Raw genomic sequence first — 15,472 nt, 5'->3', positions numbered from 1 at the left:
AATAAAATATAATCCTTTGACTAAATTACTCAAAATATTTAAAAAATCAAAAGGATGTGGCAACATGTTGAGAAAATAGCTTTGAAGAAAATTTACTTAAAATAAATGATATTAGCTATCATAAATATTCTGATTTTCTGGAGCATACCAAAATCATGTACTGCCCTGAAAGCTTATCTAATGTTTGCATTGATGCTAACTGTTTTGTCTTTAGCTAAAGAGCAAGCTATTGTGAGAGCCACAGGTTCAGCAAACTGAACTGAGTTGTCATTGACCATAGGTCAATTCTCTAGGGTTTTGAAAATCCATAATGCCATATCTTGGTTAGGAATTTCCCTCTGAAGTGTGGAGATGTGAGCCATCAACAAAGACAGTAAGGTCTAGTTTATAAAGGGACATGAAAGATCAAGTTGGGGGAAGGCTGAGGCTTGTGTGGCCTCATGTAATATGGAATGAAAAGGCACAATCTTAGTTTGTCGGACTCATGACAAATACCACACAATGGGTTAGTTTATATACTGGGAATGTATTGGCTCATTGTTTTGAAGCTGTAAGAAGTCCAAAACCAAGTTATCAGGCAAGCCTTGCTTTCTCTCTAAAGATGGTGACTTTCTGGTGCTGGCTTGCCAGCAATCCTTTGGGTCCTTTAGCTTTTCAATAATATTCCAATGTACTCTCCTTTCTCTTCTGTGTTCCTGCTGACTTCCTGCTTCTCTCTGTGGCCTTCTCTGATTCTGCTTTCCTGTTTTAAACTTCATAAAGCCTCCAGTAATCTGGATAAAGATCCAATCTTATTCAGGTGGGCCGCACCTTAATTTAAAGTCACATCTTCATGAGATACTATTTACAATGCATTCATACCCACAGGAATGTGGATTAAGATTATGAAGCTGTTTAAATTGGGGTACATAATCCAATCTGGTGCAGGCACAAAATGGATGATTAGGAAATTGATAAGAGAGGAGAAAATGGTAGATTAGAAAAAGTGCTGGAATCATATCATAAAATGATATTTGTTAAGCAAAGTAGATACCATTGCTTTGCTATGAATAAGAAAATGTCATTGTGAAAATTGTACCTTATGAGATTAATTCGATAGTTACCTGCAGGACAAATTAAAGAGGAAAGCTGAGAGGCAGTTAGAAAGCTTCAAAAATATTTAAGATTAATTGATTCTCAGACCTAAATTGAAGAATGGAAATAGAATGTATGTGTGTGAGTCTGTGTGTGGGTGCAGGTGTGTGTGTGTGTGTCTTTATGCATATGTTGTGAGTAAAGACAGATGGCAAATACCATGGACAGTGTGGGGGAGAATTAACAAGATGTGGTAAATGATTGTAGGTAGGAATAGAGAAGGATGCAACAAAAACTATTTGATTCTGGTAATGGCAAGAGGCATAAATAGGACAGAAGAGAGGTGTTCATTTCACAGGAAGAGACAGTTCAGTTTCAGACACACTGAATTTTGTCTGATCCCAACATATCAAAATAGAATTGCTAAGAAACCAGAAGAGAATTGCAACTTAGAGATGTAGTCTGAGAAAGTAAAGGAGTAAGTAGCAGTAACATGAAAATGGGGCCCTTAAGCATCCTCCCCCATGGAATTCTAAAAAAGATTTAAAATCTCATTGAAAAATAATTTCACAAATATTCAAAGAATGTTCTTCCCTTGAGATTGATTTGCAGACTAACTTTCTTAATCATATTACATGTTGAGGTATTTAATATATAAACAGCATTCTAGTAAAATTGCAAAGCTCTTTTGCACAGGTTCCCAGCGAATAATTTCCAGAATGCAATTACAGCCTACACACTTCAACCTTGAAGTAAGAAGCCAGAAATGTGTTAATGTATTCAGTTTAAATTAGCTATTGAATGCGAGTACTGGGTGGATAATTGAATTCTTTCCAAACCAGTGTAAAGTTATGTTCATTTGTCAAACACTTCATTTACGCTAAAGGCAAATTTTACATAAATGTGTAAAAATAAAACACTTATTTTTATAAATTTTCTTTTGCTTTTTCCCCCCAAATTCCTTCAGAATTCATATAATATCTTTCTACAGCCTCTAATAAAATATTTTTAATTCAAATCTCACCTACATATGAGTTGTGAATGTTGATTAATATGTTAACTATATTGAATACTTTTAAATTTTCTAATGCATATTATTTATTGACTCATTCATTTATTCAACAAACATGTATTGGCTCTCTGGAACATGCCTGGAAATGTGCCAAGTGCTTAAAAATAAATATTATAAGATGAAAAGACTGAAAACCCTGACCTTAAGGAATTCACATTCTGGTAGGCATATACTACATAAGCACACGATAATATTCGTGTGACGTTAGCACTAATGGATGCTGACATAAAGGGGTTGGGATAGTAAAGGGAAGCTTCAACAACTTAATACAAAAGCAGTCTCTTGAAGGAATACTCTTTTAATACTTGAAAAATATAATCAATCTCTCTCTCTCTCTCTCTCTCTCTCTTTGTCGCTCTCCATATATATACTCTGTAGATGAAAAGGTACCTTACTCAATACATTATTGTAAGGTCAGGGACTAGATCCCAAGAGCACACTCATTTCTGACACCTATTGCAATTTCAGGGTCCTCAAGATGAACTTCAATAATTCACCACAGAGCTCATTGAGAGGTATAAGAAACCAAGTCTTAATTTCCAGACTCTACCACCTCCAAAGTCTGCATTTATCCAATAAATAGGGTGCCAGATATAGTAAATAAAAATACAGAATGCCCAGCTTAATTTGAATTTCAAATAATAAATAATGAATAGTTTATAGTATAAGTATGCCCTGTGTCACATTTAAGACATATTTATATTTTAAAACGTTGTCAATCTTAAATAGAACTTATTTAGGCTTTTTGTATTTTATTTAGTAACTCTACAAATGAACTGCCTTGTTGTGTAGATAGGCCCTGGAGATCTGATCATGAACACTTACACATGCAAGAGAGTTCAGAGAAACTAAAGTCTTTGGGAGATCGGAGTCACTTCTCAGCAAACAGAATTTCAGATGATTTAACTATTTATTGTAGCCCAGAAATAAGATGCTACTACATATAGGAATTCTGTTGGGGGAGGGACATTTTTCGTATTCTACCAGACAATGTGCTATTTCTATCATATTCCAATGCATGGTGAGAGGAGGAGTAGTGTATTTATGAGTTTCGTCTAAGAGGGGCTTTTAGTTGCCTTCATTGAGTAGTTCTATTCAGTTTAGTGCTAACTTTTCATACCTCTATGGGCCAGTAGTTTTCCTTCAAAAGTTTTAGCATTATGTATTAATGAGCTGAGAGTCAATTCAAATTAAATAGCTATGCAATTAATTTCTCAATTCCATAATTTTCATAATTTTAATTCTTCCAAATAACTTTCATAATTTTCATCATTTAGGGAATAAATGAAAGATCTCAGCTTTCTTCATGAAAGATTATGTTGTAACTTATCTCTAAGAATTGTGGAGGAAGGGTGCTGGTTAATATGTTAAATTGCTTTCTCCTTTGCCTCATCTCTCCTGAGACTTTTTAATCTTCTTTAATATACCTACATACCAACTTCCCACTCTAGCAAATTAACCATTCATTACCTAATTATCTCCTCCAGCTGAGCACTCTACTTCTTCAGACTAATTTCCCCCTTGTTATCATTTCTTTAAAGTATTGTCTGTGCTCTTTATTAAGTGATTTCTAGTAATTTGAATAGCATTCAAATAATTCAGCTAATTTACAGCCAACATTTTTAGTTTTCCTTAGATTTTTTCCTATTAAAATAAGTATACTCTAATTTTTACTGTCATTTCACAATTATCAGACTATCTCAGAATTTACAAAGTGTACAATGATCTGTTTTCATTGTAGAACTGTAAAAAATTCCAAGGTACTAAACATATGGTGGAACATTTTCTTCATGTACCACAAATAACCCATGGAATGAATACTCTGGATGAATAATATCATTTTGTGATTCTGAATACTAAGAGAAATAAAACAAATACATTGTCTTTATAAGAAGTATTTTCCTTAAAGTCTATATCAAGAAGCCATAATGGAATCACTGGTACCAGACTAGCCCTCCCACTGTAAAGGAAGCAACTGTTTTCAGGCAGTGGGTGACAGCACAACTGTGATGACTGTAAAATGGGAAACTCAGGAGTCTATCTGCACAAATGATATTACATGTCTGTGGACAATTTTTCCATCAACCATGGTTCGGAGCTGGAGTCCCAGCAGAGTTTGGATTCACAAGAAGGCTGAGGAGCCAATAATCAGGGTTTTGAGTGGCAGAGGTGTCTGGAATCTATCAGTGAAGCATCAGAGAGAACAGAGCTAGGTGGAAAGTTCCACAGGTCAGGGTGAGACTCTTGATTGTGCACCTATGGGGGTGGGGCTACATATGCAAAAGATGGGACCACTCATGGTTCCCCACATACTAGCTGCTGCAGAATTGTGCAGCGATGGAAAAAGAGAAAACCGTGCGTGGGGACATCTACTTCCCTCCCGCAAGTGGAAAGATCTCCCAAACATCCAGCTGAGATGTCAGAAAGGCCTCAGTTTAGGAATAAGCACCATATCCTAACAGAGCTGAAACCCAAGACCTAACAAAATCCTTAGAGGACACAGATATCCCTAATTCAGTGGGGTTTATGAAACACTTTGTGCTTCCACTGGGTCTGCATTAACAAAGGGTAAAACCAAACTTACACAAGTTCAAGGGATTGACATCCAGCAACTGAATGGCCCACTAAAATAAAATTTTTGGAGACAGATAAAAGAATTCCGGGTTTCTACAAGATATTTCCATAATGTCTAACATTCAAAAAATACTGTCACCAAAAAGTGTGATATGACAATTCACTGGGGAAAAATAGTCTTGAAGTTGACCTCTCCCTCATGTCATATATAAAAATAAACTAAAAATGGATCAAAACCTAATGTAACTAAGACTAATGAACTCTTAGAAGAAAACATAGCTATCATTCTTCCTGACTTTGGATTATGCAATGGTTTCTTAGATATTATACCAAAAGCAAAAATGACCAGAGTAAAGATGAATAGGTTTGGCCTCATCAACATAAACTACTTTGTTGCACAAATAATGCAATCAAGAAAGTAAAAATACAATCTGTGTAATGGAAGAAAATACTTGCAAACCATATATCTTATATGAGACTTGTACCCAGAATATTTAAAAGCCTTTATCACTCAATAATCCCAAGACAAAAAAAATGAGCAAAAGATCTGAATATATGTTTCTCCAAGGAAGATGAACAAATGTCCAATAAGCCAATGAAAAGATGCTCAACATAATTAGTCATCAGAGAAATACAAGTCAATGGTACAGTTAGATACAACTGCTCACACACTAAGATGGATATAATGAAAATGATGGATAATGTTAGTGAGGGTGTGGGAAATTGGAACCCTTATACACTGCTGGTTGGAGTGTAAAGTTGTGCAGCTGCTTTGGAAAACAGTCTGAGAATTTATCAAAATGCTAAACACAAGGATACCATGGTCTAGCAATTCTACTCCTAGGTTTCTATCCAAAAGAGATGAATATATATGCCCACATACACACCTGTACATGAATTTTCTTAGCAGCATTATCATAGTAATAAAACAACCTCAAAAGTCCATAAACAGATGAATGGATAAATAAAATGTGATAGATACTTGCGGTGGGATATTATTTGACTTCTCATGGCAACAAGAAAGGCCAGAAATAATGCAATGATATATTTAATATACCATGCATTTATTACATATCTAGAGGTAAGAGATACAACAAAAATCACAAATGAAGGGAGGTGGTAAATGTAATTATACTGTTTAAGAAAATGATATGTATAAAAGATGAAGAGGGAAATTGAAAGTGTAGTTATGAAGTGGAAAAGGAGATGCAAATAATTTTCATGAAAGTCATCAAGTGTTTCAGATTTTTTTTTTTTTCTTTTATGGACAGAGTTCTTACTATAAAGCTAGTCATTATGCAGTAAGCTCAGGTTAATCCAGGAATAAGACAGACTTTGTCTCTATTTTCTTGGAATGTAGAGACTTGCAAGAAAGACAAATACATTATACCCATGTTTATTCAATGTCAATTGCAATAGTAATAAGGTATATTACAATGTAGAATGTGATCAATATTAGGGGGACAGTTATTTGCAATAATGATAGTGATAGTGTCGCTTCAAGTACCCCAGCAAGATGGCACTGTATGATATAACATTTAACAAATTGCCCTATAATAACATTTGTATCTTTTCATGGTGAGCTGCTTTTAAGCAAGAAATACCCTTCATCTTTGGAACTGTAATTAGCCCTGTGCATAGAATTTTCATTCAAAGATCATGAAACTTGTGAAAGAGAAACAAATTACATGCACAAAAAAAATCTTTAGACAGACTATTGCCTTATATCAAGTCTCATAAAATAAAATGGTGGGTAGGATGAAATTTCCTGGTGTGAGAATAATGTCTGAGTACATTTTCAAGATTCCTAATTACTGGGCAAAACTGAGAAACAAAACAGACTTTCCCATAGTACTGGTTACTGGAATGCCATCTTCTGTTAATAATTTGAAGCATTAGGAGAAATTGGGTCTCCTGACATTCAGGAAATATTCTAATATTTCATTTCTGAATTATTTTTTTTTGTTTTATTTGGGTGCTCAGTACTCACTTTCCTCTCCTATTTGAAACAATTTTAATCATCAGTAACATTAAAGAAGTTTTTCCTTAAAAAAAAAACAAAACTACATTCCTGCTTGTATTGCATTTTACAAAATGTATTTTATAAATGTGAAATCTGAAAATCTGTTTTTATTTAACTGTATTTATTAAATTCTGCTTACTTTGTTATATAGTGTAGAAAATAACATAATGTATGCGTTATATCATATTAATTCCTTAAATTCCTTAAATTATTGTGATTTTATAAGATTCTTTTTCCCTTTCGGTTATTTGAAACTATTTACAAGTTTGAAAGATAAATTCAATTTTCATCTCAAAGAGTTATTTTTCAGGTGATTGATTATTTCCTTAGAAAAGTTTGACGACAGTATTTTATTACTCTGTGCCTGATAATTCATTCTAATATTTCATTGAAAATTTTTAATTTTATTAAGGATAATTAATAAAATAAATATATATAAATATAATATAAACGACAGTTCTTTTGCAACTGTCAGATGGAAGAAAAGAATTTATATAGACGCTTTTTTTTAAAAATGTTTATACTGAACCTATTGATAAAACTAGCAAACAGATGGCAAAGTCGATTGCTTACATATCAACAAAAAGCCTTCATCTTTCCAGAACTCAACAATGACATGTAGCTTCCAGGTATACCATGTAAAATTGATAACAATACATGTGAATAAAAATTAAATGAATGGCTAAAAGCTTGTATATTATAATATGAGGTCTTTCATATCTAGTCTATTTTTAGTTCAATTTCATTGACATTACTCACAAACCATACAATCATCCACAGTATACATTCAAGTGTTCACAGTTCCATTACATAGTTGCAAACTCACCACAACAATTTTTGATCGTTTTCATTACCACAAAAAAAGAATAAGAATAAAAATTAAGGTAGAAAAGAACACCCCAAACATCCCATATCCCCAATACCTCCCTATTATTTATTTACTCTGTCATCATTTTTCTAGGCATCTGTCCATACACTGGATAAAGGGAATGGGAGCCACAAGGTTTTACAATCAGTCATACAGTGTAAACTATATAGTTATACTATCATCTTCAAGAATCAAGGCTACTGGGTAGCAATTCAACAATTTCAGGTATTTCCTTCTAGCTATTCCAATACACTAAAAATTAAAAAGGGATATCTATATAATGCATACTAATAACCTCCAGAATGATCTCTCAACTCTATTTGAAATCTCTCAACTGCTGTAACTTTATTTTGTTTAATTTCTTTTCCCCCTTTGTGCCGGTTTGAATGTATTGTGTCCCCCAAATGCCATTATCTTTGTAGTTTTGTGCGGCAGAAGTTTTTGTGCTGGTTGGATTTGCTTGGAATGTGCTCCACCCAGCTGTGGGTAATAATTTTGATGAGATGTTCCCATGGAGGCGTGGCCCTGCCCATTCGGGGATGGGCCTTGATCAGTGGAGCTATATAAATGAGCTGACTCAGAGGGAACGGAGTGCAGCTGGGAGCGATGTTTTGAAGAGGAGCAAGCTTGCTAGAGAGGAACGTCCTGGGAGAAAGCCATTCTGAGGCCGGAGCTTTGGAGCAGACGCCAGCTGCCTTCCTACCTAGCAGAGGTTTTCCAGACGCCATTGGCCATCCTCCGGTGAAGGTACCCAATTGCTGAGGTATTACCTTGGATGCTTTGTGACCTTAAGACTGTAACTGTGTAGTGAAATAAACCCCCATTTTTTAAAAGCCTATCCATCTCTGGTGTTTTGCATTCTGCAGCATTAGCAAACTAGGACACCTTTTAGTCCAAGAATGCTTAACAATCTTACAATGCCAGGACCAAGCTCATCTCATGTTTGCAGGGAGATTTACACCCCTGGGAGTCATGTCCTACATGGGGGGAGTGCAATGAGTTTTCCTGCAGAGTTGTCTTAGAGAGAGAGGCCACATCTGAGCAACAAAAGAAGTTCTCTGGAGGTGACTCATAAGCAAAATTTTAATTAGGCTCAGCCTCTTCTTTGCAGTAACAAGCTATGTAAGGGAAAGCTCCAAGATTGAGGGCTTAGCCTTCCAAACTGGTAGTCCCCAATGCTTGTGGTACTATAAGTGATTCCCCAAATGGGAATGTTCAATATTTCTGCATTTTCTCCAGTCCCTCAAGGGGGCTTTGCAAATATATTTTTATTCTCTGCACAGATTACTCTGGGATGTATTGGGGCTTCACACTAACTTGTACAAACCAACCCGATTTCACTCCCTATTCAAAGTTCCATGTAATTATGGTATTTGAATAAACTGACCATACAAGTTAAATTATATAGTGTGCTACAAAATATATGTATATATATTGCACCTAATAAACATCTCTCCCTTTGGTCTCATACATAAGTTGAAGTTTTAAAAAAACCATCTATATAGTCCTTTAACCTTAGTCCTAGCCAAGTCCATTTCATTTATATCTTTAATTGAAGTCTGATCTCTTTTTCAGCCTCTTCAACATTTGCTGTATGGGGTAATGCTGACATTCATTGCTGCCGGACTCTGGCTCTGAGTCTCAGGTGCCACACAGATACCCAAAGTTGCAGGGACTGACCAGGTTATACACAAGGAGCTCAGCATCTCAGAATTTAGAAACAGCTATTACAACTCAGGAATAGATGCAACTTCTATAAGAGCTTACAATCCAGGAATCTTTATAATAAGCCATCCCTTGATAAACTATGTTCTCAGATTCAATTCTTAGAGTTTGCACATAATAGCCCACATTAGTGAGGCACTGTAATGTTTGTCTTTTCATTTCTGGTTTATTTCACTCAATATACTGTCCTAAATGTCCATTCACCTGGTTGCATACCTCACAACTTCATTCCTTCTTGTAGCAGCATTTTCCATTGTATGTATACACCATAGTTTGCCATGCCATTCATCAGTTGAGTTTCCCTTAGGCCACCTCATCCATTGAAAATCATGAATACTGCCACCATAAACCCCACTGTGCAAATGTTCATTCATATCCCTCTCTTTAGTTCTTCCAAGTATATTTCCAATAACTGGGTTGCAGGACCATATGGCAACCCCATGCATAGCTTCCTGTGGAACCACCACACTGCCCTCCAGATGGGCTGTACAATCCTACCTCCCCACTAATGGTATCCAGCACTTGTATTCCTCTATTTTTTAGACAGCTTTACTCACATACCATACATTCCCTCCTAAGTAAACAATCAATGGTTTCCTGTATAATCACATGGTTATGTATTCACCCCCTATCTATATGAGAACATTTCCACTTCTTCCACAAAGAGGAAGAGGCAAAATAAAAGAAAAAAATAAAGGAAAAGAAAAAATAATATAAAAATAAAATACAATATAATTAAAAGGTGAGACAGCACCACCAATGCAAGAATCCCATGCCCCTTCCTTATTTCCCCTATTTTAGATGTTTAGCCTTGGTATATTACCTTTGCTACAATTAATGGAAGCATATTACAAATTATTCTTAACTACAGGCTCTAGTTTGCATTGATTGTATTTTTCCCTAATACATCTCATTTTCAACACCTTGCAAAGTTGACATTCATTTTTCTCCTTCATGTGAAAACATTCTTACATTTGTATATTTTATCACAATAATTGACCACTCTAGGTTTCACTAAGTTATACCATCCCAGTCTTTAACTTCTGTCTCTCCTTCTGGTATCTTACATGTCCCTAACCTTCCTCTTTCAAGCTCACAGTCATCTTTGTTCAGTGTACTTATAATATTGTGCTACCATTACCCAGCATTGTGCTACCAATTCTAGATCAACGCAATCAATCCTTTTGAGCATTCTGTACTCCTTCAGCATCAAATGTCTGATCTTTACCCTCTATCTCCTGGTATCTTTGTTTCTACACTCTTCTCCAAACCTCTCTGTCCTTTCTTTTCCTATTTGTCTGTAACATTCCATTTAGCATTTATTGTAGAGGAGGTCTCCTGTTCACAAACTATCTCAGTGTCTGATTATCTTTAATTATTTTGAACTCTCCTTCCTTTTTGAAGGACAGTTTTGCAAGATATAAGATTCTTGGTTGGCAGTTTTACTTTTTCAGTGTCTTGAAAATATCATAGCACTTCTTTCTTGCCTCCATGGTTTCTATTGAGAAAACCTCAAATAGTCTTATTGAGCCTTCCTTGTATGTGATGGATTGCTTTTCTCTTACTGCTTTCAGAATTCTCTCTTTGTCTTTGACATTTGAGAATCTGAAACTGTGGGATTCCTATGCTCTTGCTTTGCTGGCCAAAATCTAGCTCAATGTGGGGCTACACGTCTGGCAGAGTACTCCCTCAGTTGACCCAGTACTCCAGCCACCCCCAAGGCTACCAGCTGCTGCTTTCCTCAAGGGTGGGGAAGGGTTTTCAGACCCAGGGCTGGACATGCAGTCTCTTTCCACATTTTCTCAGACTCTTTGTCCCTCACTGACCTGGGCCTTGAAATGTCCTCCCCTGTCCCACAGGTCTTCAAACAGTGGAGGTATGTCTCACTTATGTGAGAGATTTTAAAACCTGTGTCCCTGGTGGGAAGGGGCCTGTCTGCTGATTCTGTGCCTTTCCCACATGGAGACCAAGTGATGGGGAGGGGAGAGGACCAGCTGGTCTGGGACAGAAGATTCCTACCTGATATTTCTTCTCTTCCTTCAGTTCAGTGTCTGCAGGGCCCTTCTTTAGTCTATATCCTTCCCCTGAGCTTCAAATAATTCAGAATTATCCTTTTGTCCATTAAATCTCTGGAGAGGAGTTTTCATTAGCTCTTTACATTGCCATGTTGATATATCCAGACTATTTAAACTTATACCAAATATAAGCAGTTTTGATTATTAGTTTGTAGTTGATTTGTTTCATTACATAGTCATTATTATATCCAAAAATTGTTTTGAAGCATTGATGATTATTGTAAATGATAAGAATACAAAAATACAATAAGACAAAGTCCCTACCCTAAAGTTTTTTTAAATTCAATTTCATTGAGATATATTCACATACCATACAGTCATCCAAAGTGTACAATCAATTGTTCACAGCACCATCATATAGATGTGCATTCATCACCTCAATCTATTTTTTGAACATTTTCCTTGTACCAGAAATAGTAAAAATAAGAATAAGTAAAGAAGAACACCCAAAACACCCCCCACCCTATTTTTCATTAAGTTTTTGTCCCCATTTTTCTACTCATCCATCCATACACTGGATAAAGGGAGTGCGATCCACAAGGTTTTCACAATCACACTGTCAACCCTTGTAAGCTACATTGCTACACCATCATCTTAAAGAGTCAAGGCTACTGGGTTGCAGTTTATAGTTTCAGGTATTTACTTCTAACTATTCCAATGCATTAAAACCTAAAATGGGTTACCTATGTAGTGCATAAGAATGTCCACCAGAGTGCCCTCTCAACTCCATTTGAAATCTCTCAGCCACTGAATCTTTATTTTGTTTCATTTCGCATCTCCCTTTTGGTCAAGAAGATGTTCTGAATCTCATAATATCAGGTCCAAATTCATCCCCGGGAGTCATATCCCATGTTGCCAGAGAGATTTACACCACTGGGAGTCAGATCCCACGTAAGGGGGAGCCTGCCCTAAAGTTTTTCACATTTAGTCTGGGAGATATTTTTTAAAAGAAAAAAATTCAGTAAGATGTGATATAGGCTATAATGGATGTGGGTGATGTTGGCCCAAAGAAGATCCCATGATTCATATATTTATAATCATATCAGTTTGTACAACTCAGAATCTTGGAATGGTTAATGATTAAGAGATATTGAAATAGAATTACCATGTTGATTTGAAGCTGTCAAACCAGAGTTTGGAAGTATCTGTTGATACACTAATGTGAACATCTCCAGGGGTACATCAATCTGAACCATAAATGGAAAATAAACTGTCTTTGATGCAGTTTTTAACTAAAAAATTGCTTCTTTGTGTATCTCAAAACTACAAAAAAAAACACCACCTGTCTGTTACTCAGTAGATAATAACCATTAGGTAGAGATCATATGTAAACATTCTATAATAGGGACTGACAACTGTTTTCTGTAAAGGGCCGAATACTATTGCGTGTGTGTGTGTGTGTGTGTGTGTGTGTGTGTGTGTGTGTGTGACCTATACAGTTTCTGTTGTAACTACTCATTCAGCTGTTGTAGAGCAAAATCATAGAGAGGAAAGAATAAAATTAAAACAAGCCAGAAACAAAGCCAGAGGCAGTAGGTTTCCATGCCTGTTTATATGTTCCCACAACTAGTACCATGTTTGCATTGTCATAGCTTTTCAACTAAAATTAGACGAAAAAACTGTGTTTTGAGTTAAAGAACATGGACACTATGGATCATTGGATTTGTTTCCTAGTGAGATTGTCTTGCTTTTATTGTGATGTGTAAATAGAAATTAGTAGGGAAATAACGATATTAGAAATGTAAAATCTTTTTAGAAAGGCTTGCATCAAAATATGCCCTTTGCTCATTGGCTTTGCAGATTATTAGACATTATATCAAAAAATTCTTCCATGTTAAAGTCAGTCTTAAAAATTTGTTTTAAATAAAGTTTAAGAATGTGTTTTGTTATAGTAGTTATCAAAGTGAAATCACATATTTAGGCATTATGAATATCTAAGGGAAGCATGGACTATCCTGGAAGATTTCTCATACTTATTTTACTTCTAAATTCTATTTTCTCAAATTTTCTTTTTAAAAAATCAACAAGAATTCTGTTTATGAATAGTTAGGGGCTGCCTTATGTCACCAATTTTGGAAAGCTCATTGATTCTTTCATATAAAATCAAAACAATCATTTGAAATTCTAGAGGAAGCAAGGCCAATCAATAAAGCATTACTATTTGTAAAATTATATGCATATGAAAAGCATGATTTGACCAAGAAAAAAATTCATTATACATATATTTGCTTAAAAAGTCTTTAAAATATTTGTTATAAATTCAATATATATATAACTGTATAATTGTTTCTCAACAATCATGACATTGTAACTGTTATTTGTCTTTTGAAGAATAGATAGACTATTAAGTTCTCTCAAATTCATTGGAAAGTGAAATGTCCAAATTCTTAATATTTTTATTAAAATATGGACACTCATTAAGATATTCTAAAAGGGATTCAGATGAAGAAAATTAGAATATATTTGAGAAAAGATAAGGTTTCTAGGAGTGGAGAGGGAAAAAACTATTTTAATCTATAGGTTCAGTTAGCTAGTCAATTTTTCAAGAAAGCTCTTTGTGAGTTCTCATTTCTGTGTTAAAAACACATTCATGAAGGATGCTGGCTGGGAGTCCTGTGGTTTCCAGTAGGGGCGGGCACCGAAGACCTGACTGAACCAGCTGAGCCCGCCCGGGAATCAGAGGCCTCTGGGATTAGAGGCTGGAGCTCCAGCCCTAGAGCTTGGCGTCGTTTCCCCAACTGAGGAAAAGATGACCACCCGGCGTATTTCCAAAATTTGAAACAAATCTGGATTCGTGAAGAATAACTGCAAAAACCTGCAATATAGATAGAAAAAAAAGATTCAATAGAAATGTTTCATTCTGGGCAACTGGTAGAAACCTGTGCTCCAATGGTTCGATATTCAAAGCTGACTTTTAGAACAATAGTAAGAAAATACAGCTGTGATCTCTGTTATATACCAATGATAGTTGCTGTTGATTTTGTCAAATCTATAAAAGCCAGAGACAGTGAATTCACCACAAACCAAGATGATTGCCCTTTGATTGTTCAGTTTGCTGCTAATGATGCAAGACTTATCTGATACTATCGTTATGCAAATAGAATATACATTAACTGTGGTTGCCCTCAGAGGTGGGCTGTGGCAGAAAGTTATGGGACTTGCTTAATAAATAAGCCAGAGCTTGTTTGGGGTATGATGAAATAAGTGAAAAATCAAGTGGAAAACCCCAGATACTCAGAATCTATTAAAATCATCCATGATGATCTTATAAGAACTATAGACTTTTGTTAAAAGGCTGAAGCAACAAGAGTTTATTAGATTACAGTCCGTGGAAGAAGTGTTGAAGAAAGAGATAAGCCCATCCACTGTGATGCCATTAAAATAATTAAGGAAAATATGTCTCTACCTGTAATTGCTAATGGAAATAGCAAGAGTTTAAAAGAAGCAGAAAATGTGTGTCAAATTACTGGGAAAGACGGTATGATGGTTGCAAAAAGACTCTTAGCAAATCCTGCCATGTTTGCTGCATATGAGGAAATTCCTCTCCATCTGAAAATGGGTTGACATTACTCTTGAACCTGGAACCCCTTATATGTGTTTCCATCCATAGCTAATGCACATGATGGAAAAGATAACTTCAAGACAGAAAAAAGAAGTGTTTAATGCTTTGTTAAGCACAGCAGCAGTTTTAGATTATCTTATAGACCATTATGACATTTGACTGGGACTTTCTAAATTATTTTAATATATACTTTATTTTATCCTACAATGAAATCACGCAAGATTACATTTAGTTTTTGCTTTAAATCAGCGGGTCTCAAACTTTAGTATAGAAACAGTTCCCTGGGAAGCATTTTTAAAAATCATTCCTAGACCCTACTCTAAGAGATTTTAATTCAGTTGATTGGGAGATATGCATATTTAGAAAAGACCCCTAGGTGATTCAAACATCCTGGTCATACTGGGTCCAAACATCAACAAACACTGCTCTGAATCCTATTATGGATTGGGGAAAAAAAAAAAAAAATAGTGAAAATTGCTGCTTTTTCTTCCCTAAAGGA

The 15,472-nt window shown here is 35.4% G+C and overlaps 1 pseudogene; it reads left to right on the top strand.

Annotated features, from left to right (window-relative positions):
• Positions 1-6,199: 6,199 nt before the first annotated feature.
• On the top strand, positions 6,200-15,132 carry LOC119511977 (annotated as a pseudogene).
• The last annotated feature ends 340 nt before the right edge of the window (positions 15,133-15,472 follow it).

This window comes from Choloepus didactylus, chromosome 2 (genome assembly GCF_015220235.1).
Source record: "Choloepus didactylus isolate mChoDid1 chromosome 2, mChoDid1.pri, whole genome shotgun sequence".
NCBI classification, from domain to species: domain Eukaryota; kingdom Metazoa; phylum Chordata; class Mammalia; order Pilosa; family Megalonychidae; genus Choloepus; species Choloepus didactylus.
The sequence above is the reverse complement of the archived record's forward strand: the minus strand, read 5'-3'. Positions and strand labels throughout refer to the sequence as shown.